This window comes from Erpetoichthys calabaricus, chromosome 14 (assembly GCF_900747795.2).
Source record: "Erpetoichthys calabaricus chromosome 14, fErpCal1.3, whole genome shotgun sequence".
NCBI lineage: Eukaryota > Metazoa > Chordata > Cladistia > Polypteriformes > Polypteridae > Erpetoichthys > Erpetoichthys calabaricus.
In genome coordinates this window covers 64,805,526-64,831,940 of record NC_041407.2, presented here as the reverse complement: position 1 = coordinate 64,831,940, position 26,415 = coordinate 64,805,526, and the positions used below count along the sequence as shown (strand labels likewise).

Sequence of the window (26,415 nt, the reverse complement as noted above, 5' to 3'; positions counted from 1 at the left end):
GGACGCTCGTCTAAAAATGCTGAAAGATTATCTTCACGTTGGCTACTTTCTGTGCAGCTGCTTCGTGAAGCGACATGCAGCACGGTGCTTCGCATACTTAAAAGCACGAAGGGCACATATTGATTTTTTTATCTGTCTCTCTCTCTCTCTCTCTCTCTCTCTGCTCCTGACGGAGGGGGTGTGAGCTGCCACCTTCAACAGCTTTGTGCTGCGGTGCTTCGCATACTTAAAAGCCAAACAGCCCTATTGATTTGTTTGCTCCTTTGAAGAGGAAGATATGTTTGCATTCTTTTAATTGTGAGACTGAACTGTCATCTCTGTCTTGTCATGGAGCACAGTTTAAACTTTTGAAAAAGAGACAAATGTTTGTTTGCAGTGTTTGAATAACGTTCCTGTCTCTCTACAACCTCCTGTGTTTCTGCGCAAATCTGTGACCCAAGCATGACAATATAAAAATAACCATATAAACATATGGTTTCTACTTCGTGGATTTTCTTATTTCGCGGGTGGCTCTGGAACGCAACCCCCGCGATGGAGGAGGGATTACTGTATATGTAATTGTGTTGTCACTGTTATGAGTGTTGCTGTCATCTATACTAATTAATAAAAGGCAAAGCCCTCACTGACTGACTGACTGACTGACTCACTCATCACTAATTCTCCAACTTCCCGTGTAGGTGGAAGGCTGAAATTCGGCAGGCTCATTCCTTACAGCTTACTTACAAAAGTTAGGCAGGTTTCATTTCGAAATTCTACGTGTAATGGTTATAACTGGAACCTGTTTTTTGTCCATATACTCTAATGGAGGAGGCGGAGTCACGTATTGCGTCATCACGCCTCCTACGTAATCACTTGAACTAAAAACAAGGAAGAGATTTACAGCACGAGTCAAACGCGGGAACGAAGGTAAATGATGTTAATTTTTGAGTATCTTTTAATACTGTGTAAGCATACATATTAACACATGTGCAATTAAACGTGCATATGTTGTTTTTCTTTAAGGAGATTAAATATTACTGAAGAAAAAAACAAAACCTAAAACAGCCAAATGGGGCTATGCATACGAACTTAAAAGCTTTAAATAAAACAGAAATATATACCTTTATTTTTACTTCCTTAACTTGTGGAGGGTGTATCCTGTAGCAAAGCCCTAAGTTTTTTCATGAAAGCCCCTTTCAGTCAATAAGCCTTAAAAACAGGTGTAAAGCTAAACTTGCAGCACCGCTATTCAATTACACTTGCCTAACGCCTCTCCTAAGGGGACATACTGTGGGATCTGGGCATCCGTCAAAGCACCAATCACAGACCTGATTAGAAAGCGGGAAGCTGTGATTTGTCGTCTTCCTCCCATGTAACAATCACAGCCCGTGTTACAACGCACTATGTATGTATGTATATATGTATATGTGTGTGTTTATGTATGTGTGTATATGTATGTGTATATATATATGTTCATATGTGTATATATATATGTATATATATGTGGATGTGTATATGTATATATATATATGTATATGTAGATATGTGTATATGTAAATATGTATATATATGTATATATGTATATGTATATATATGTTTACATAACCTCTTTAACACACTACTTCTCCGCTGCGAAGCGCGGGTATTTTGCTAGTATATATATATATATAATATACACACACACACACATAAACATATATATACATATATACATATATATACATATGTACATATACACATATATACATATATATATATATACATATACACATCTACATATATATACATATATATATACACATATCACACATACATATACACACATATACATATATACATATACACATACATACATACACATACATATATATACACATATATATATACATATCTACATATATATATACACATATATATATACATATCTATACATATATACACATATATATACATATCTACATATATCTAGACATACATATATACATACATACATACATTGACATATATATGCATATATATATATATATATATATATATATATATATACATATCTACATATCTACATATCTACATATATATATATATGTATCAAATGAATGTCAACCTTTTGTAGGGTCTGTCCCTGTGACTTATTAATTGTCATTGCGAAGCAGAGCCTTAGTGGAAATTGGAGGCGTTTGAATTGAAATGGGAGATCATAGGGTATAACGGGGATGCGAGGAATAAAAACTGTCTCCCCTAAGCCACCGCCAGTAAAAATAGTTGCCTCAATGACGTTCTTTTGCAGACACGTGACCTGAAGTCTCGTGCCGTCACAAAGTTTCAGTGGCTGTACGCAAATCCACAATCAGTTTCATATTGTTTTCGTACCTTACCAATTGTGTAATGTGTTTTTTGAACAGGTTTGATTCATCGAAGTGATCACTCCTGCTGCGTTCAGTCACTTCACGTGAGCCGATCTCTTGTGTGATGTTGCGATGTCCAGGGGTTTATTTAATGTTAGTTAAGACCCGGCAGTTAAAAGTTTCTGGCTACAGCAATTTTAACTCTGTCACAAAGTGATCCAAACTGTCGTTTATACCTCGTGTCTTCTCATTAAACTTGTATCTCGCGAATATGGCATTGCAAACGGCATTGGGTCAGTTCACGTGCTTACATGGGAGGCGTGATGATGCAATATATTTTGATATATATCAAAATACTCGCGCTTCGCAGCGGCGAAGTACTGCTTTAAAATTTTTATTAAGAAGAAAAGTAAACCTTTTTAAACTGAGGGAAAATGAATCAATAATTATTTCTTAAGGATCTCTTTGTATACCATGTTGTCAGTTCGTCCTTCCGGTTCTAATATGACCAAGCTGTGTGCTGAGCTTACTCTTGAGTATGAAATCTAACGTGGTTTGTGCCCTTCAGAATGAAAACAGTTTGCATTCACCTTTTTAATAAAAGGCGAGCTTTTAAGCCTGAGAAATCACCCCGTAAATGCACACGTTTAATTGCACATGTGTTAATATGTATGCTTACACAGTATTAAAAGACACTCAACAACGGAGACTTATTAATTGTCATTGCTAAGCAGAGCCTTAGTGGAAATTGGAGGCGTTTGAATTGAAATGGGAGATCAGAGGGTATAACGGGGATGCGAGGAATAAAAACTCTCTCCCCTGAGCCACCTCCAGTAAAAATAGTTGCCTGAATGAGGTTCTTTTGCAGACACGTGACCTGAAGTCTCGTGCCGTCACAAAGTTTCAGTGGCTGTACGCAAATCCACAATCGGTTTCATATTGTTTTCGTACCTTATCAATTGTGAAATGTGTTTTTTGAACAGGTTTGATTCTTTGAAGTGATCACTCCTGCTGCGTTCAGTCACTTCACGTGAGCCGCTCTCTTGTGTGATGTTGCGATGTCCATGGGTTTATTTAATGTTAGCTAAGACCCGGCAGTTAAAAGTTTCTGGCTACAGCAATTTTAACTCTGTCACAAAGTGATCCAAACTGTCATTTATACCTCGTGTCTTCTCATTAAACTTGTATCTCGCAAATATGGCATTGCAAACAGCAGCGGGTCAGTTCACGTGCTTACATGGGAGGCGTGATGACGTGATATATTTTGATATATATCAAAATACTCGCGCTCCGCAGCAGCGAAGTACTGCTTTAAAATTTTTATTAAGAAGAAAAGTAAACCTTTTTAAACTGAGGGAAAATGAATCAATAATTATTTCTTAAGGATCTCTTTGTATACCATGTTGTCAGTTCGCCCTTCCGGTTGTAATATGACCAAGCTGTGTGCTGAGCTTACTCTTGAGCATGAAATCTAACATGGTTTGTGCCTTTCAGAATGAAAACAGTTTGCATTCACCTTTTTAATAAAAGGAGAGCTTTTAAGCCTGAGAAATCACCCCGTAAATGCACGTTTAATTGCACATGTGTTAATATGTATGCTTACACAGTATTAAAAGACACTCAACAACGTCATTTACCTTTGTTCCCGCGTTTGATAAAAGGCGAGCTTTTAAGCCTGAGAAATCACCCCGTAAATGCACACGTTTAATTGCACATGTGTTAATATGTATGCTTACACAGTATTAAAAGACACTCAAAAATTAATGTCATTTACCTTCGTTCCCGCGTGTGAATCGTGCTGTAAATCTCTTCCTTGTTTTTAGTTCACGTGATTACGTAGGAAGCGTGATGACGCAATACGTGACTCCGCCTCCTCCATTAGAGTATATGGACAAAAAACAGGTTCCAGTTATGACCATTACGTGTAGAATTTCGAAATGAAACCTGCCTAACTTTTGTAAGTAAGCTGTAAGGAATGAGCCTGCCAAATTTCAGCCTTCTACCTACACGGGAAGTTGGAGAATTAGTGATGAGTCAGTCAGTGAGTCAGTCAGTGAGGGCTTTGCCTTTTATTAGTATAGATATGAAAATATAAAAATATGAAAACATGAAAATATAATTTATGAAAATATGTAAATATAAAAATATGAAAATATGATTTATGAAAATATGAAAAATTATGTAAATATAAAAATATGAAAATATGAAATATACCCCACCCCTGGGGGTTGGACCACCGTCATAATTGATCATCTCTAAACCCCACCTTTTAGGGTGGGTCTTTCGTAAACCGGACCCTTATCACGCCCCATTAACAATACTCACGCCCCCGAGGTATGCCTTATTCTCTCTAACCGCCTATAGGGTTAGGGGTGAGGCGTGTCGCTCACCCCCGACTGTGGGAGGAGATGAAAGAGTTCTTGTATAAAATTCTAGTCATTTAGTGAAAACTCCATGACAAGCAGAATGGACAGTCTTGTGAACGCTCCTAAGAAACTGAAAGCAAACAGGGTGTCCAGAAGGACGGAGTTACGGGAACCATGCTTCAGCTCTGCCTGGTACGATTCTAACTGTGCTTTGCGCCAGGTAGAGGTAAAAAGAAATGCTGAGGGACAGCTCACAATCGCTGTTTCCAAGAAGGAGCCTATCCTTCCCAAATATAAAGAGGCCGGTCACAAAAAGGGGGAGGAAGATAAAGAAAATGAGATAAAGGAGCGAGTGAGTGAAATTAATTTTTCTATAAAAGACTGGACTTTTTTTAAAGCTCTTATTCCATGAAATCCACTTGTTAAAAACATTTTCATAATACTAATAAGGCCGCTCTTTTGTGATAAATATTACATAAACATACATTAAAAATGAAATTAGTTCAAAAATCATATAAAGTATTACCCTTTTAATTCTAATTAGATTATTTACTCATTATTTATGACACGATTTTAAACATTTAATTGTTAAGCAAGCATTTAAGTCACATTCAAATTTATAACGATATCAGGCTCAGCAGTAGATAGTTCCTTAAATGACAAAGCAAATAAACGGGCGCATCTGCACCTTAACACTGGGTTCAGTAGTAATTTTATGTTCTACAAGACGAGTGATGCCTGGCAGAGCTGAAAAAACATCAATGTTCTGTCCAATCAAAGATTACAACTCTGTTTTTTGTGAGTCAGTCAAATCATTATCAATGGCAACATCTGTTTGAGAGACAGCAGCCAAGGATGCACAAACTCCCTGTGGGTCACACCACTCCTTCAAGAGATTAATATGCTTCCACCGGCCTGGTATTCTGACCTTGTAATTCACCGGCCTCATACGCTCCTCAATTACGGCAGGCCCCTGCCATGTCACGAGGAACTTGTGTGGGTGAGAAGGAGTCAAAACCAATACGCAAACGCCAGGTTTGAATTCCCGAACAGATGAGGTGTAAATTTATGTTACCTGTAAAAGTTAGCTTTTTTCACTTTTATTCTCTCAGTCACATTCACGCTCTCCCTCACCTTCTGATCTGACCCTAACTAACAGCACCAGCATAAATTTACACTTGATCTGACGGTGTTCGTTTTCAAATAATATTGCATTAGTGCGATGATGTTTTCTGATTGGTACTATTCAGGTCATGCAATGATTTCTTCAAAATGTCACATATACTTGTCTCTTTCTTTTTTTTCCTGGTGGTGCACTGACAGCATGTGCCAGAAGGCGTGAGCTTATTCAGTGCGAGCAGGAGCACTCAGGTGGTCGGTTGCTTGTGCTATAACAAGCTTGACCTGGCGACAATCAACGCACACATACTGTGCAAGGCATGTACGGGTCCACTGAGAAAAGAAGAGCGTTCATGGCTCACCTTTCAACATTCTTTCCTCTGCATGTCCTGGAGTCCTGTGCAGACTGGGCAAAATCTGCCACAATGTTTTCTGAAATGTTCTATACAGGTCATAAAATGAATAATTCCAAATATCATATATACCTATGTCTCTGGTTTTTTGTCAGTGCGGCTTTGACATCATGGACCATAAGGCACATACTAATTCAGCATAAGCAGGAACACTCAATAAAATTGAATAAAAAAAATCAAGTGACAATGATTATAAGTCAGCAATTCTTACCGCTGCACCACTGAAGCTGTTGCACCATCCTTGAACCTTTTGAGAAAGTATTTATTTGATCTTTGCAATTCAGGCTTTACACATTATACAGTTTGTCTACATTTTGTCATTTATTACTAAAATAATTTATACTGTTAATAATACTGTTTTAACGATGTGTTTTACACAGATTATTGTAGAAACGGAACACACATGAAATGCATGTGTTCCAAATAACGATCTATTATTTCCATTCTAATACTCCAGCACTTCACTCCCAGATAATGAAGGCTGGAACAGGTAGAATTTTGTGGCCGTTCTACTGCGGTGGGGGGATGGAATAGTAGGCTGTTTACTGCTTGTCTTGATCGGCACATTTACAAGACAAAAGACGCTGACGGAGAAGTGGGAAGGGATTCAAGGTGGGCCGTATTTATGAGTTTTTTCATAGGCTTTGGTAATTCTAGTGTTAAATCGCTCAGTCAGGCCATTCGTCTGTGGACGGTAAACAGTGGTGCTCAACTTCTTAATGGCAACGCTATCACACAGCTGCTTCATCATGCGGGAAGTTAAAAGCGTGCCCTGGTCATTTAAAATTTCACTAGGGATGCAAATACGCGTAAAGATCTCACACAGAGCCTTCGCAACACAGGAGGAATTGGCTTTTCGCAGAGTAGCTACTTCAGGATATCGCATCCGCTAAGATTCAGACTGTTTTTTTTTTGTTTTTTTTTAATATTTTATTAATTTTATTGTAATCATTCCGTACAAATAGATCAATTTTTACAAAAAATAGGATTGAAAACAAATCAAACCCCACCCCTGAGAAGGAGAGCATGGCCAAAGGAGTAATACTTAAAGCTTGTAAACATACCTAAATTGTTGAGTTTAACAGGGCAATAAAGATAAATGGAGAAGGAAAAGAAATGCGGAAATAATTATTTCTTCTTATTCTAAAACATTATTGATTAGATCCTGCCAGGTTTTGAAAAAGTTCTGTACAGATCCTCTAACTGCGAATTTGATTTTTTCCAATTTCAAATAATATAAAACATCGGTTTCCCACTGACTTAGATTCACACTGTTGAGTAGACAGTGATTTATTTATTTCTATGGTGGAGATTACAGGGACGCACCCAGCCTTGGCCCAAACCACATGCACTCACAAACAGAGACAAAAACAAGGCAAACCGGTAATCAAACAGCAATTAAACAATGTAATGAAAACAAATGAAAACAACAATACCACCCCTGTTCCCCTTACGGCGACTATACATTAAATACACAAAGTACAAACAAAACACACACAGTAAAGTCCATGAAAACGGCAACGGATGAAATGTACTGATGAGATTAGATAGTCCAGAGATCTGCATGTTGAATGGGAATGTAAAGATAGTCCTACCGGTAGTTCCTGAAATGGAACAAGTACAGGTAACCCAACAGAAGGCAAAAAGACAGGAACTTGCAACACAAATTCCAAAAAACCTCCCTCTTTCCTTTTGGTCACCGGCACCCTTTTCAAACTCGTGCTGACCTCCTTTGACCCCAACAGCCCCTGCACCCTCAGCAGAAGACCAATCAGAGCCCTGCAGGGACTGCTGGGAGTTGCAGTTTCAAATTCTAGTAGCACAGCTACATACTGATACCCATTTTTACTCTTAGGGAGAGGTTCCAACAATATCCAGCCCAACCAATGAAAGGGAAGATCTAAAATAGGCATTGGAGAAAGGGGTGCCCAAGGAGGTTTATGAGCAGTGATGACCTGGCAGTCAGGGCAGGACCTGCAGAACTGCTCGACATCCCTGCCCATATTTAACCAATGAAACCACTTTGATAATCGATCCCTAGTTTTATCAGCGCCTAAGTGACTACCCAAGACGTGAGAGTGTGCCAACTGCTAAATAATGTCCCTATGCTCGGCTTGGACAACTAGCTGCTCAATTAGTCCACCACCTAAATGAACCGTAATTACCCAAAAAAGGCAGCCTCATTTCTCAAGAATGTGTGTGATTTTGATGCTAGCGGACTCACGCTTCTGATAGTAGGAATCACTAGCTGAGTAAGCCTGCTTGAACGCGTATTCTAGTGAGCTATCGGCATGCTGCAAGGGTGCAAAATCCATCTGCTCGTAAGCCGGTGTGCTCCCAGTGGCTGGTGCAGCATCCGCCTGAGAAGTTGTAGAGGGGCCAGCGAGACACTCAAAGAAATCCAAGGAGTCCCTACCAGCCTCACTGGAGAGGTCAGGTTCAAGCTGGTCTATGAGGCCTTCTCTGACAGCCACCAGCTCCTCCCCCTCGTTCATGGTGGCAGGGGGCTCCAAGTTCGGCACCCTGAATTTGGCCAAGACCCTAGGGAAGAGTGCGTGCCTCCTCCCGAGCAGCAAGGGCCAAGGGCAGGAATCCGAAATGGCAGGGGAGAGGTGACATTCCCTGGTGAGGTTGCCGGTCTGATAACATCAGAAGCACCTGCGCTTGGCACCAATGCCGGAATACCCACGGAGGCGACTCTACCAGGAGCCTCTCCAGGAGTGGTCACAACAGCAACATCGGGAGCCCTGGTAGCTTTACCAAGGAAACATGATTTGCAGGGGCCTGGGCTCATGGCTGAGGCAACAATGTTTGACGATTGTTCTGGGGAGGAGTTCTGGAAGGCTGAGAGTGATTTGTGGCCGGAGCAAACATTCCACCCTGTCTCCAAGCAGCCTGGGAGCCTTCCAACCTTCACGCCAAGGTGTACAGCGAGTCAATATCATGCTGAAGGAACTCATGGCAGAGCTCTTCTGATATCCCGGCCAGCACCACGTCAATGGCAACTTTTTCAATATGCGCTTGATTGGGTCCCCATGGAACCAGCTCTGAATTTGATAAAGCAAGTCCAGCAGCTGGGCACAGATAGGACGATCAGGGCCCAGCCGCCAAAGCTGGGGAGCACACCCCTTAGCTAGGGAGCTCGTAGCTGAACGAAGAAAAACTTGCTGCTTCAAGTAATCATAATCACCTAGCCTCTTGGGAGGAACATTCCACAATGCAAGAAGGGCATCCCCGGACAAATGTGGGATGATGACGGCAGTCCAGGTTCGTCTATCCCAGAGCATCAAAGTTGCCGAGTGCTCAAAGCCCAGCAGGAACATCTTGGGGTCATCTGAAGGACCCATCTTCGCCAGCAGGTCCTTTGGCGGAACAGCAGATACAGGTGGCAGATCCTCTGGGTCCGGAGGAAGCAGAACGTGATGAGCCCCCAGAAACACATCGTCTTGAGGATCCTACTGTGCAACTACTTCTGGTACCACTTGTCACGCTTGGGTCACAAAGTTGCACAGGTTCATTCAGGGTTTTCAAGAAACAGAAACTTTATTTGAATACAGCATAATAAAGAATAAAGCAGAGGATGTCTTGGGGAAGACAAGGCAGTGAAACCCTAGGACAGCCACGGTGCAGTCTTTTAAATGTTCAAAACCGCGGGCGGCATGCAGAACAAGCAGCATGGCAGCAAGCAGCAGGCTAACAGTTGATCCACAAATTGGAGATGAAAAGCTGTGTTTGTTTCCCATTGTATCACTGTTTAAGAGGAGGTTTTGAAATGAACAGTCACATCCTCTTGGGGCCGCGTTCATCATGTTCACAATATATATGTATTATATGTATAGATAGATGTGAATGTAATATAGTGAAGTGCTTTTATTTAAGCAGGTTTGAAATATATTGTATCATACTAAAATGTTAAGCACATATGCCTAGAAATACCAAGAAGTAAAAGATTGCATTCTATACCTTTTCTTCATACCCATCTTAAACATTGTATCCAGACCACTTTTATGTTCTCTGTAGACATGACAATGCTATTACTATACTGCTACTACTACTAATACTATGGATTCATCCATTCTTTTTCTGAATTTTCTTTAACTGAAATTGCAGCTTACCCTGGCCAAACTAAATCAATTAATGCCTGCCTATGACAAGCAACACTAATGCACAAACCTGAAAAACTCTACACAGACATAAAATCCGTAAAATAAAAATCTCTGGGTAATACGAGTAATATTTAAAAAATACACATATATAGTGTTTTTTATACAAATTTTGACTCCTATAGAAACATGGATTCTAAGAGCTCAGAAAGAATGATCTGTATGTCAGAAGTGGATAGTGCACTTATTTTGAAGAAGGGTTTAAAAATATAATACATTACCTCTTTGCTTATGAACTCAATCTCAACTCTATACATGGTGGAATTGTTTTCATGAGCCTGCACTTGGACAATGCAGGAGGTGCAGGCTTTTATTGATGATGTGGGCAGCAAATTAATTTCATTCAAAAGACCTTTTTTCAGTGAGCTCTTTCCTGTTCCTGTCATGCCAAATATTCCAATGAAGACTTCCTCGTGAATTTGCCTTTGTTTCATGTTCAAGAACTTGTCTCTATAAAAGGAAAAACAAGTAAATACTTTAAGCATGCTTTTGTAATTTAGTTGTTTATTTCAGAAAGTAAAATTCCCCTTAAAAGAAATGGCATGACTTCAAATAATGTTCACTAATTTTGTCATGCTGACTTTATTTTTTCTTTGGTTCTATGGGGTATAATTAAAGGAAGCTATAAATGCATTTGACTTTGATATTGCTTAGTTTTGTACTGCCACATATTATATAAACTGATATCAAGTGAAAAGCTGAAGAACAAGTTTACAGAGAGATGATAAAATGAGATGTAATCCAAGTGAAAAGCTGAGTGTTTTGCATTAAGGCAAGACATAATGGCATTAAAGAATAAAGAAAGACCTTTGTATTTGTCAAAGTTAGGAAATAAAAATAAAATAGAAATATAGGTAATGACTAAACAACTAGAAAATTAATAGATAAAAAATACACTAACTGCTTTGGTTCTTTCAACATTTTCTCGGGGAGTCTAGCAGGATTCACTTAAAGGATAAATTCAGTATTGTTCTAGTCAGAGTTATTTTTTCACAGTCTGCATACATGTTGTTTTATATGCCACATGAGTGAGTATTCTCAGAGGGCACTGGTCCAGACATGAAAACAATAATTTTAACGATTGACGCAGCAAAGTTTTCAATTTAAGAAAACATGCCTTCCTTTTGTATTGATTTAAAAGAAAAACAGTTAGTTAAAAAATGAGTAATGACCAGGAGAACAAGATGTGGTCAAAGATCAAAGTATGGGTCAATACTAAGAGTCAAAAGAAGAACTGCCAAAGCTAAAATGATAACCAAAACGGTCAAAATTCAGAGCTCATTTCTAACACCAGAAATCACTATAATAAACAATGATTGCTAAGCTTATATAATCTTAGATAATTCAGGAATTCACATGGTGACCTCTATATGGCCACAGCAATGACAATACCATAGCACATTTCTTAAGAATTTGTTGTAACAATTTAGTTTAGGCACTGCAAAAATCCTTCAATTACTCATTTATTTTTATGCAACAAGACCTTAAGAAATTCTTCTTCTGATATTACTAACATTTACAAAGCATCAGTAAAGTGGTCATTCACCTTTGTAAAGTGTGCCATATTGACATGCTGGTAATATTACTTGTGAATATGAAGGAGTCATAGGTCCTAGTGTATATTGAAATAGGCAGTATCAAGACAAACATGTCTCAGTTGAGCCACCTCAGGCCATTTCAAAGTAAAGTTGTTTTAGTAGGCCACGTTGCAGAGATAAGCAAACACTTAATTGATGCTTGTAAACATTATTAAGACCAAATGAAATGTTTGTTACTGTCATGTTACATAAGAATAAATGAATAATAGAAGCATTTTTGCAGTATCTAAACTAAAGTGTTATTAAATTTGTATTAGGGAAAGCAAACATGGTTCAATAATGAATTGTTGAGTGCAACATCACATATACAGGAAATCAGTTTTCTTCTGATAGTGCTGCTATCCATCCATTTAACGTTTTTGAAAGGCTTATGCCACTGTGTGTCAAAAACGTAATAAGTAACATACCATTTTGGATTTGTGCATTTCCCTCAAATAAAATAAAAGACCATATAAGAAATTCCTTGTTCAGGTTTGGCATTGTTTGGTGTAACTTATCTCCCGCAGTGGTCTCATTGTCTTCCATACTGCAACTTACCTCTGTTTCATTTTTATCTGAATGCGCTTTGCTGTTAAAGCTACTAGAAATGGTGATATCAGCCCTGACTATTTGTAAGTCAGTCTCATTAGTCTCAACTGCTATATTTATGGCTTGTTCAAAACATTATTTAAGTTTTTTTTTTCTTCAAAGCTGTACATGTCAGTATAGGTCTGTTTTTGGGAAACAGTATCTTTTGTTTCTCTCTCTTTAATTTTTGCTTCTGCTGCAAAATTAGGCTTTCATTTTGAATGACAGTCAATTTTCTCTTTGTGGAACGATAACACATCAAATGTACCTCTTCAAACTCTTGAAAGTTACCTATTAGATGCCTGCTTTGATCGTGCCCTACCTACTAATATTTTTCTTTTAAAAGCTTTTTATTTAGGCTTGATTAGATATGTTTGCAATCATGAGGATCGTAATGGAGTAGGGATGGATGCTGGACAACACTTTCTGTGAATACCTGTTGGCAAAAACCTTGAACTTTTCCTGTTACTAATCATTTTTATGCCATATGCAAAGGCCTCTTTGTGAGCAGGGCCCCAAGGTGTGCTCCTAAGTTACCCTGATAATGGATCCAGCCATGCATGCCTATGACAACAAAACTAACCTGGAAGTAATATATTTTATCACAGACTCTTGGGCTACTTATCTTTAGGTAAGCATATATTTGCTTTTTGCTTGAATGCTCGCTGTGGCCATCATGGGTGGCATTTTGACATTTTCCATAGGTGCCCACCATCATCACTATAGCTTCAAGCTGCATGTTTTCTTCCTTTTTTCTTACTAATTCTGCTTTGTCAACAATTATATTCTGCTATGGCTTTTAACAAATAATGCTCTGTAAAGAAAATATACAGTGTCTCTCATATTGCTGAATCACATACTGACACAGTGGTTTGATGGAAGATAAACACTCATATCATGTTTTGCTTTCCTTTAAGGTAATAAAAAAAAAAGGTATAATGTAATAGTATAAATAGTATAAATAGCAATAAACCAAGTGTATGATGTTAAACAGTCTACTTTAAGGTAATAAAAAAAAACAAATCTTACTTTAATTACTTCCACACTCATGTCTATAACTCTGATTAAGACATAAACATATAATGTCCAGATAAAGAAAAGGATGTATAATTATAATACCAGTCTCTTTAAATATGGATCCAGAGAGCAGATGACAGGTCCTTCCCATGCTTTGATAGAATACGGCTCCTTATTACCTTTCAAAAGAGTGTTGGAAACAGCTTCTTTAATTCTTTTTTGGCTTCTTCTTTGCTTGAAAAAATATAATATTGATCTTGAACTTCCACTTTCAGTTTGGTGGGATACAAGAGGCTGTATTTGATATCGGCTTCCCGTAGCAACTTTTTAATGTCAGAGTAGGCTGCACGTTTTGCAGCTGTTGATGGTGAGAAGTTGGGGAAAATACGAATAAGATTATTTTCAAATATAATTTCTTGCTTGTGTCTGAGAAGTGCCATCACATCAAGCTTACATCGTAGTCGCTCGAAGCGGACAATAAAAGACCTGGGTTTAAAGGTACTAGAACTGTATGTGTGATAAGCAGCTGCTATCTCAATGTCGAGTTTAAAATCATCTCCAATTATTTTAGACAGTAATTCTACGGCAAATTTAATTGGGCTTGAGCTTTCTCGTTTCTCAGGTAAACCCTCAATTCTTATATTATTTCTTCTGTGCCCATCTTCCAGGGCCGCAAGTCTGTCTTCGAGTTTTTTGCATTCGGAATTCGCAGCTGTGGCTTTTTCATCGGCGTTAGATGCCAATTGTTCCGCTGTTTCAACTCGAGCCGAGAATGCCTGCTTAATGTCATCCAGCTGGTCTGTAACGTCTTTAATCTGGTCGGTAAGCATTTTCAGTTTGAATCTATTTTCTTTGATGTGTTCTTCTAATTTCTCAAACATGCCTTTAAAGTGGGCGGCATGGTGGCACAGTGGGTAGCGCTGCTGCCTCGCAGTTGAGAGATCTGGGGACCTGGGTTCGCTTCCCAGGTCCTCCCTGCGTGGAGTTTGCATGTTCTCCCCATGTCCGCGTGGGTTTTCTCCGGGCGCTCCGGTTTCCTCCCACAGTCCAAAGACATGCAGGTTAGGTGGATTGGTGATTCTAAATTGGCCCTAGTGTGTGCTTGGTGTGTGGGTGTGTTTGTGTGTGTGTCCTGCGGTGGGTTGGCACCCTGTCCAGGATTGGTTCCCTGCCTTGTGCCCTGTGTTGGCTGGGATTGGCTCCAGCAGACCCTCGTGACCCTGTGTTCGGATTCAGCGGGTTGGACAATGGATGGATGCCTTTAAAGTTCACGTCAAAATGTTTAAATAGACGCATTTCCCAGTCTTTGTTATCCTTCTTAAGCTCAATGTTAGACTTCATAAGATCATTCTTGTTTTCCTTCTTAAGCTCATTTATGGCCGTAGCCAGTGTAGCAATCATCTCTTTCAGTTCGGACAGTTCGCTTCGGATTTCCTGCTCTGCGAGTGGAAGTACAGCTCCTGTTACGGCAGGTGCTGCAGGCTCGCGATGAGTAGATGAAAGCACATCCCGCAGGGCCTTTTCTGCTCTCGAATGAACATCAGAAATCAGTGATCCAGCGCGACATGTATCACCTGTATCACTTGCACCTTCGCTCCTGTTTTCACTCTCGACTGGAGACGAAACAATGGAGCGGGGTCCCAGGAGATCTGCGCCTTCGTCTGCCTGTTCCAAGTCAGTTTCCGAGAGGCCATACCTTGCACTCGGGCCGGATGTCTGTCCAGACTTTGAAGCAGCTTTAAGTTTCTTTTCCGGTTCTTTCTGACTTTTCTTCTTGTTACTCATGTTTGTATATTGTAGTGGAAGTTCCTTGGTCAGGTTAAATACAGGATACCTCTAAACAATGTGAAATACGTGGGAAATTAAAGCCGCTGCAAGCGGAGCGCTGCTTCAGATGTCCATCTCCTATAACGGTCAAGACCAACTTGCTTTCCTAAACAGTGGCTCACCATGATGCATCTGTCCTTCCAGCTACAGCCACATCACAATTCAGATACATGTCAGTGTCAAGCAAAGTAAACCGATTATTTATTGCTGCACTTTCTTACATTGCTGTACGTTTTGCCCAAAGCATGCCAAATCTATTGTGTTCTATGTTCTATTTTCTCCATTTGGAATGTGGATCAGGCTATGTGCTAATTACTCCAAGTGTGTGAGAAATATTGTAATTCCATTTCTGAGGATTTTATATATGGTTTTACCTAACTAAAATCATCAACTATGGAACAAATGAATGAGGTGATTATGTAAGGAGCTACAGTATCAATTTTATTATATATTATATATATATATGGCCTATGGAGAAAGAGTCACACCAAGTGGCAAAATGGTACATGTTGGTCAAGCATGCACATGGAGGGCAATAGAACCTTGTAAACATATACAGGTAGTCCCCAGATTATGGACATCCGACCTACGACATACGAACAGGGCTGCAGCTGCGACGCATGTGCCTCAGCAACTGCCGCTCCGTCATCTTCGGCCTGTGGACGCTGCAAACGGTGGCTGGATGGAAGCTGGAGGGGGGTGATTTCGCTGCTCGCGCAGTATAGTGTCCCTCAGGTGGCTCCTGGCGGCAAGCCGTTTCACTGCCCGCCCACCACACATGGCTGCCTCGTTCATTCTAGGTGCGTGGCTGGTAATGCTGCAAGCGGTGATCCGGTTGTGGCTGAATGGGGCAGCGGGGGGTAGCATTGTAGTGTGCCTCGGATGGCTGCGTGTTGAATGGGGGCGGTGGTGTTGCGTACGCTGCAGGCAGTATACTGTAGTGGAGGTGACTGTGAGGTGGACTGGTAATGAACCGCCCCTCGCTGCCCCCATTCATTCTCAATAGCAAGCCTGCTTGTACTGTTACGCACATAGCAGGAAGTTGTCTCTTGTCAGTACAGGGTGGTCCAGATCTAATTATGCAGATCCAGGTCATCTGGATGACTTTGATTTATGCAGGGACGATTCCAGTTCGGCACGAAGATGATTCGTCATGTCATCAGTTCTCACACTTCTTGATGGTCTGGGATTTTTTGGGTGATTTTCTATGCAATAAACTGAATAAGTTATAGCGTAATGAAAATTGCATAATTAGATCTGGACCACCCTGTACTGACAAGAGACAACTTCCTGCTATGTCCTCCTAACCCTTTGTCTTCACCCTTCAACAATGTCTCTGAAACACAAATCTGATGCAAGTGCTGGTGATATAGTAAAGAAGAGAAAAACCATCACCATTGAAAATAAAGTAGAAACTCCATCATTCATTGGCAGAGCACTTGGTTACAGTTGGTCAACAATAGCATTTGTTAAAATAATGTACCTGTTCCAACTTACATACAAATTCAACTTAAGTACAAACCTACAGTCCCTATCTCGTACGTAACACGGGGACTGCCTGTATATAAAACCGCTCAAAAAAATTAAAGGAACACTTTGAAAACACATCAGATCCCAATGGGAAAAAAATCATGCTTGGTAGGTAGCTATATTGATATGGACTGGGTAATGTGTTAGGAACGAAAGGATGCCACATCATTTGATGGAAATGAAAATTATCAAACTACAGAAGGCTGAATTCAAAGACACCCCGAAAATCCAAGTGAAAAAAATGATGTGGCAGGCTAGTCCATTTTGCCGAAATTTCATTGCAGCAACTCAAAATCATACTCAATAGTTTGTATGGCTCCCATATGCTTGTATGCATGCCTGACAATGTCGGGAAGCATACAAAACACTTTTAGGAAATGTAACATTTCTTTTCACTGCTATGCTGATGTTACACAGGTTTATATTCCCGTCCGCAGCTCTGCAATGAATCAACTGCACAACTGTCTTTTTGAACTAAGATCCTGGATGGCTAATAATTTTCTTGATCTTAATCAAAATAAAACGGAGGTGCTTATAGTGGGTCCATCAGCTAAAGCCCAAATTGGTCTTGGACTTCTCGGCTCTTTCTCCGTCTTTTACAAACCTCAAGTCCGCAATCTTGGTGTTATCTTTGAAAGTAACCTCTCTTTTGAGAAACAGATTAATTCTGTAGTCAAGAGTTGCTTTTTCCAGCTTCATCTATTAGGTAAGATCAAGCCTTTTTTATCTTCTCGGGATCTTGAGAAAGCTACTCATGCTTTTATCTTTTCTCGCCTTGATTACTGCAACTCGCTGTATTCTGGGATTAGCAAATCCCTGATACATAGGTTACAGTTGGTCCAGAATGCTGCCACTCGCTTTCTGGTTGGGGCAAGAAAGTCTGATTCTGTTTCTCCAATATTAGCTTTTTTTAGATAGATAGATAGATAGATAGATAGATAGATAGATAGATAGATAGATAGATAGATAGATAGATAGATAGATAGATAGATAGATAGATAGATAGATAGATAGATAGATAGATAGATAGATAGATAGATAGATAGATAGATACTTTATTAATCCCAAGGGGAAATTCACATACTCCAGCAGCAGGATATTGATAAAAAAAACAATATTAAATTAAAGATTGATAAAAATGCAGGTATAACAGACAGTAACTTTGTATAATGTTAACATTTACTCCATGATTGACAGGAGCCTGCTCAGCGCCCGTCGCTCTGCCACAGATGTCAAACTGTCCAGCTCCATGCCTATAATAGAGCCTGCCTTCCTTACCAGTTTGTCCAGGCGTGAGGCATCTCTCTTCTTTATGCTGCCTCCCCAGCACACCACCGCATAGAAGAGGGCGTTCACCACAACCGTCTGAGAGAACATCTGTAGCATCTTATTGCAGATGTTGAAGGACGCCAGCCTTCTAAGGAAGTATAGTCTGCTCAGTCCTTTCTTACACAGAGCATCAATATTGGCAGTCCAGTCCAATTTATCGTCCAGCTGCGCTCCCAGGTATTTTATAGGTCTGCACCCTGATGCAGCCCACGATAGCAGTGTCATCAGCAAACTTTTGCATGTGGCAGGACTCCAAGTTGTATTGGAAGTCCAATGTATATAGGCTGAACAGGACGGCAGAAAGTACAGTCCCCTGCGGCGCTCCTGTGTTGCTGACCACAATGTCAGACCTGCAGTTCCAGAGACGCACATACTGAGGTCTGTCTTTAAAATAGTCCACGATCCATGCTACCAGGTATGAATCTACTCCCATCTCTGTCAGCTTGTCCCTAAGGAGCAGAGGTTGGATGGTGTTGAAGGCGCTACAGAAGTCCAGAAACATAATTCTTACAGCACCACTGTCTCTGTCCAAGTGGGAGAGGGATCGGTGTAGCATGTAGATGATGCCGTCCTCCGCTCCCACCTTCTCCTGGTATGCAAACTGCAGAGGGTCGAGGGCGTTACGGACCTGTGGCCTCAGGTGGTGACGCAGCAGTTGCTCCATGGTCTTCATCACATGTAACGTGATACCTTTGGGACTGGGGTGATGCAAGATGTTTTCCAAAGCCTCAGGACTCTCCCCTGTTCCAGGCTTAGGTTGAAGATGCGCTGTATAGGACTCCCCAGCTCCAACGCACAGGCCTTCAGCAGTCGTGGCGATATTCCATCTGGACCCACTGTTTTGCTGGCACGAAGTTTCCTCAGCTCTCTGTTTACCTGGGCTGCTGTAATTGTGGGTGGGGGGAAACTCTCTCCTATGCTGGTATCAGCAGAAGGATGGGTGGTGGGTGCAGTACTCCAAAATGAGAGTGGGTTAGGGTGGTCAAACCTGTTAAAAAAGTTGTTCATCTGGTTTGCTCTCTCCACGTTTATGATCCCTGCAGGATATACCAGTCCGTAGTTCCAAAGCAGTCTCTCAGAGCCTGCTCTGCCTCAGGGGACCACTTCCTGAATGAGCGCGTGGTTATAGGTAGCTCCCTCACTCTTGGTTTGTAGTGAGGCTGAAGCAGAATCAGGTTATCATCTGCTTTCCCAAGCGCAGGCAGCGGGGTGGCGCTGTATGTGTCTTTAACATTTGCATACTGTAGGTCAATAGTCCTATTTCCCCGGGTGTTACAATCCACATACTGGGAGAAGGCAGGTAATGTTTTGTCCAGCGTCACATGGTTAAAGTCTCCAGCGATTAGCACAAGCACCTCGGGGTGCTGCGTTTGTATTTTAGTGACAGCGGAATGGATGACATCACCTGCTATCTCCACGTCCACCCGAGGAAGGATGTAAACAATAATAACAATAATGTGTCCAAACTCTCTGGACAAGTAATAGGGATGCAGACTTATGGCCAACAGTTCAATGTCCCTGCAGCAAGTGGAGATTTTGACATTTACATGTTCAGAGTTGCACCACCTTGTATTCACATAGAAAGCGAGTCCTCCTCCTTTCCGCTTCCTGCAGGTATTTGCATCTCTGTCCGCTCTAACTGTGCTAAACCCGGGTAGCTCCACGTTAGCATCTGGGATGGTAGTTGTTAGCCACATTAGTTGTTAGTTAGTTAGTTAGTTAGCCATGTTAGTTGTTTTACACTGGCTGCCTGTCAGTTTTTGAATTGATTTTAAAATCTTGTTGCTAGTTTTTTAATTTTTACATGGGCTTGCTCCTGCCTATTTATCTGAATTGTGTGCTTTACACCAGCCATCTAGAGAGCTTAGATCTTCTGGTCAGTTGTCTCTTGTTGTCTGTCGTAACACGTGTAAAACTTAGGGGGACAGGGCTTTTGCAGCTGCTGCTCCTCGCCTGTGGAACTCTTTACCTCATTACATAAAGGAGTCGTCTACAATTGAACTGTTCAAAACAAGATTAAAGACTCATTTCTATTCACTTGTATTCCGTGACCTTCAGTAATACTGATGGTTTCCTCATTGTGATTAGGTAACATTACTTCTATTTATTTTTTATTTTATTTATGTTCATTTATTTTATTTCTATTTATGTTATTTCTGTTAATTGTATGTTTTTTTTTCTTCTATTATTGCAAAGCACTTTGGCCACAGCATTCCTATGTTGTTTTGAATGTGCTATATAAATAAACTGACATTGGCATTGGCATTGCATGGACAGAGAGTGTTAAAAAATACAAAAAGCTGTCTTTAAAGCTCGCTCAGAATACTATTCTACAATAATAGATAGCAATAATAATAATCCTTGGGTACTGTTTAGAACAGTGGCTAAATTAACAAATTGGAATTCAGATCTACAGTGCAAAATACCAACATATATTAGAAGTACAGACTTTATGAACTTCTTCAATGAGAAAATAAAAAAATTAAGATCCCAGATCTCAGCATCACAGTGCAAACTGCATACTAGCTTGGCAGACCCTGTCTCACACTGCATTCAACACTTTAGAAATTTTAATCCCGTAACTTAGCAGGAAGTCTTAACTTTAATTTCTAAAATTAAACCTACTACTTGTTCCCTAGATCCAATGGCAAAAAAAACTAGTAAAAAGTGCAATGGATGTTCTTGCAGCACCTATTCTTAACATTACTAATAGTTCATTAATGCATGGCACAGTACCTGATGCACTAAAAGTGTCAGTCATTAAACCATTACTTAAAAAGTCAGACCTAGACCCACACATAGTTAATAATTATAGACCTATTTCAAAATTACCCTTTGTCTGTCTAATACTAGAAAAGGCAGTTGCCAATCAGCTTCAGTCACACCTTTCGCATCACAATTTATTTGAGAAATTCCAGTCTGGTTTCTGCACTGTTCATAGTACAGAAATGGCACTAACACGTGTTGTAAACAACATTCTGATATCCTCTGATGAAGGAAACTCCACTGTAATTATGTTGTTAGACTTAAGTGCAGCATTTGACACCATTGACCATTCTATTTTACTGCACAGGCTAGAAAATGACGTTGGGCTTACAGGCACTGTGCTCACCTGGTATAGTTCTTATTTATCAAATCGACTCCAGTACGTACAGAAATGTGCTCACAGTACTCCATCATTATATACAGAAGTGAGTTATGGTGTCCCGCAGGGCTCAGTACTGTAGCGGGGCTACATAGTTAGTGTTGTCAGATGTTAGTTCTACGTGCGTCTTGTTTCCATTGTCCCGTTTGCTGTCTATGTGTGTATCAGTGAATGCCGATGATGGAAGGAGACTGCAACCTCAAACCTGGAAAGCACCTGTTCACTATTAATCAATTACAGCCGTCACAGGACTATTTAAGCCATTAGGAGAGAAGAAAAGGGAGAAGAGAGAAAAGAGGAGAAAGAAGGAGACCATTTTTTTCAACTACTGATCAACTTACTCGCTGTTTTTCACATCGCGCCTTTGCACCAGTTTGTTTTTCATTTTGCCGGACTGTCTTCCATCCCTCATGTGCTGAGACCTCGGGGTCGATTCGTCATCCATCATACGCCGAGGAATCACGGTGAGGTTGCTCCAATTGCTGGGAAAATCAAACAACGCATTTACAGTATCTCTAGTTCAGTCATCCGTATTCAGGACAGTTTTATAACCGGACTCAAATTCACGAACTATAATTCCGTATATCATTCACTGTTGTTGTTCGTTGTCTTTTATATGTTACAGGGGCAAGGGAGGGTTTGTTGTATTTATATATGGTGGTGTCTCGTTGTTGCTGTGGTGGATATTTATATATGTATATATTTCTATTTGGCATTTGTCTTATTTCATTTAATATAATCAATCAGTTTAATTTTACATATCTGCTTTTGTGTGCTTATATTTACACCGTCAATTGTGGGGGAAAAGTTTAATTTGTTAGAGGTACGGCTTGATAGTTAGATTCATACTCAGTAAATTATCCAGGCCACAGGTCTTGGAGGTGTAGCTGCCGGCTGGTAAGGGGTCGACCGTTACAGTACTGGGACCTTTACTGCTTAACATACTTCTACTGGGATCTCTCGTTAGGAAACATAATGTTAATTTTCACTCGTATGCAGATGACACCCAGTTATACCTTTCTTTTAGATCAAATGAAGTTTCTCCAATGTTGTCTTTAATTAGTTGTGTTAGTGAATTAAAGGAGTGGATGGATGAGACCTACCTATCTTTAAACACAGACAAAACAGAGATGTTAATTATTGGAGAGAATGACACTGATCGCAACAATATTTTTGTCATCATTTGACTTGGTTGGAATTTTCATTAATTTTACTGAATCATCCCGCAATCTAGGAGTTATCTTTGACTCTAGTATGTCATTTAAAGCGCATATTACAAAGATGTCCAAATCATGTTTCTCCCATCTTACAAATGTTTGGAAATTAAGGCACTTTCTAAATAAACAGGAATATGCGAAATATATTCATGCTTTTATTTCTAGTAGGATTGACTACTGCAATGTGGTGTTCACTGGATATTCAATTTGTTCTTTATACAGCCTCCAGTTAATCCAAAATTCTGCTGCAAGAATTATTACAAGAACAAGAAAATATGAACACATAACTGCAGTTCTTAAATCCTTACACTGGCTCCCGGTTAAGTTCAGGGCAGATTTCAAAATCCTCCGTTTAACATATAAAGCCTTAAATGGCCAAGGTCTGGCTTACTTGTTTGAACTTATGACTTACAAACCAAAGCACACATTATGATGTCAAGATCGCAGGAATCGTTGGGTAGAGGGGTCCTTTCTGGCCTTGGCTGGCCCAGCACTGTCGTCTCAGCTGTGGAATGGCCAACTGGGGGAGGCAGCTTGATGGCTAAGGTCTCCAGGACGCTAAACAAATCCAAATCATATTATGTGATATCATCTACTGTTAAATTCTGCTCCGTACTTGTAATAATTTTATACTGTATTGATGATTGTGTTCTGTTCCGTGTACTGTACTGTATTGACCCCTTCTTTTTGACACCTACTGCATGCCCAACCTATCTGGAAAGGGGTCTCTCTTTGAACTGTCTTTTCCAAGGTTTCTTCCATCTTTTTCCTTACTAGGGTTTTTTTGGGAGTTTTTTTTTTCTCACCTTCTTAGAGTCAAGGCTGGGGGGCTGTCAAGAGGCAGGGCCTGTTAAAGCCCATTGCTGCACTTCTTGTGTGATTTTGGGCTATACAAAAATAAATTGTATTGTATTGATACCAACCAGTCTGGCTTCAAGAGGAACCACTCGACTGTGACGGCCCTACTGACTGTGGTCGACCAGCTACACCGTGCTACAGTTACCAACCAGTCATCAATCCTCATTCTGCTAGATCTCTCTTCTGCCTTTGACATGGCATCCTTTTTTCCACCCTCTCTGACCTTGGCATCACTGGGAGTGCTCTCAGATGGTTTGAGTCCTATATCTCAGGACAGATTCTACAGTGTGTCCTGGTGAGGGGAGTTGTCAAAAGCACACCAGACATGCACTGGTGTACCCCAAGGATTGGTGTTGGGTCCTCTACTCTTCTCACTGCACTCCACCTCCCTGGTCTCCATCATCCAATCCCATGAGTTTTCCTATCAGTGCTATTCCGATGATACACAGCTATACCTGTCGTTCCCTCTGGAGGACAATACATTATCAGCTAGACTCTCTGCATGTCTGATAACTCAACCTGGATGAAGGACCACCATCTACAGCTCAACCTGGCAAAAACCAAGCTTCTTGTGATCTCGGCCAGCCAGTCTGCTCATCTCCCCATCTCTGTACAGCTTGGCTCACTGTTGCTAACACCTGCCAAGTCAGGACACAATCTTAGGGTGGTAATTGATGAGCAGAAATCTTTTTCTGACCACAGTTGTACTGTTTCTCATTCATGCAAGTTCACACTGTACAGCATCCGCAAGATCAGACATTATCTGACAGAGTATACAGCAGAACGTCTGGTTCATGCTTAGGTTTAATCTTAAAATTATAAATTTTCCTATCAATCTACACTACCTGTCAAAAGTTTTAGAACACCTCCGTTTTTTCCAGTTTTTCTTCAAATCAGTTTAAATGTAATGAATGATGTAAATGGTGAAAAAGTAAACAGGAAACTGCTACATGTTTAAATTTAAAGTTTAGGTTTGCAAAAACTGAAAAAAAGGAAATTTCAGAACATTGCAAATGGGCCTCCATCAGAAAACAACTAACAGGTTACAACCTACAGATCTTCTGCAGCAATTAAAGTAAATTAAGCCTTGCAAGTTGAAGAAAGCAATTTCCCAACTTGTGTTGATTTGTCTTAAAGCAGAGTCAGAACAGACTTTGTTACTACACCTTCTGAAGTACTATTTGGACAATATGACACTGGCATAGAACAAATAAACAATGGCAAATAAAATAAGTCAAGGAGTCATTAAATGTACAAAATTTTATTTAAATTTTTGATTCATCAAAGTAGCCACCTTTTGCTGATATAACAGCCAAAACATGTTACCCCTTTTGATTCAGAATGTCAGTCTCTCTGTGCAAATCACCGTCTCTGCCTCCAGAGAAAGAATCCCAGAGTATCACACTTTGACAGTTGGTGTCACACACTGAGGAAACATCCTATCACCAACTTGTTGGCATACAAACACCCTGCATGATGAACCGAAGATATTCAAATTTTGATTCATCAGTCTATAAGACTTTCTTCCAGTCTGCAGTAGTACACAGCCAATATTTTAAGGCCCTATTTTGTCCTTTTAAGTACTGGCTTTTTTTACTGCCACTCTCTCTGTCAGACCTGCAGCACAAAGACTTCGCTTCATCATAGACACTGTAACTTGCTTTTTTCGACTACTGTTAAGCTGTGCTTGAAGCTGGTGTGCTGTGAGGAGCCAATCAAGCAAGCTGGTGACTGTAAGAAACTTGTCTTCTGATTGGGTTGTGACTTTGGGTCTGCCGGATCTCTTCCTATCAGAGAATCCAATTGGCTTTGGATTGTGTAGACGCCATGCTCAGTGACACTTTTTTTTTTGCAATTTCTCTGAATAAAAGGCCTACACTTCTAAGGGTAATAATGCTCTGTTTCATTTCATTTGTTAATTGTCATTTTTTATTTTTTTTTGCCATTATCACTGGAATATCATCCAAGTATCATCCACAGTCTGTTCCAGCTCTGCTTTGAGACAGACATAGGGTTTTTAAGTAATCAACAGAAGTAGGGACATCTGTGCAAATTGCTTGAGGCATTCTAAAACTTTTGACCGGTAGTGTACAATCAATAACCCATACTGACAAAGTGAAAATGTGTATTAAGAAAGGTTTGCAAATTTATAAAAAAAACAAAAACTGAAATTTCTCATTCCTTTAAGTATTAATGCCCTTAATTTAGTACTTTTTAGAAGCCCCTTTGGCAGAAATTACAACTTAGAAACATCTCGGTTAAGGCTCTACAAACTTTGCACACCTGGATTTGACCAGATTATCCTATTAGTCCTGGCAGATCATCTAGACCTATGATAGACTGGATGGTAAGCTTCAGTAAACTTCCATATTTAGGTCTCTCCACAGAAGTTCTATGGGATTTAAGTCTGAGTTTTGCATAGTCAGAGACTTGTCCTGAAGCTTTTCAAGTGTATCTTTGCTATATGCTTTAGGTTATTGTCGTGCTGATATATGAACTGTCACCCAAGTCTGATGTCGTGTTGCACTCTGGAGCAGATTTTCTTCAAGCATCTTTCTGTATTTATCTGCATTCATCCATCCCTCAATTCTGACACTTCTCCCTGTTTTTATCACTGAAAAGCACCCTAATATCATGTATGATGCTGCCACCACCACACTTCACTCTGGGATAGTAGATAGGTGATGAGCAGTGTCTTTTACTCAAGAGTGGCATCTGCCAAGCTAGTCTACCATAAAATCCTGATTGATGTAGTGCTGTTGAGAGTTTTTCCCATCTCAGCATAGGATGTCTGAAGCTCTTCTAGAGTGACCATTGGGTTCTTGGTTACCTCCCTGACCAAGTCTCTTCTAGTCTGGTTGCTCAGACTGTCAAACGGCCAACTCTAGAAAGAGTCTTGGTAGTTCCAAACTTGTTCCATTTTACAATTATTGAGGTCACTG

At 40.2% G+C, this 26,415-nt stretch overlaps 1 protein-coding gene across 1 annotated transcript in view; it reads right to left on the bottom strand.

Annotated features, from left to right (window-relative positions):
- Positions 1-26,415, bottom strand: part of LOC114642148 (nuclear GTPase SLIP-GC-like) — a 525,435-nt gene that overhangs the window by 399,496 nt on the left and 99,524 nt on the right. The gene's annotated exons all lie outside the window — the stretch shown is intronic.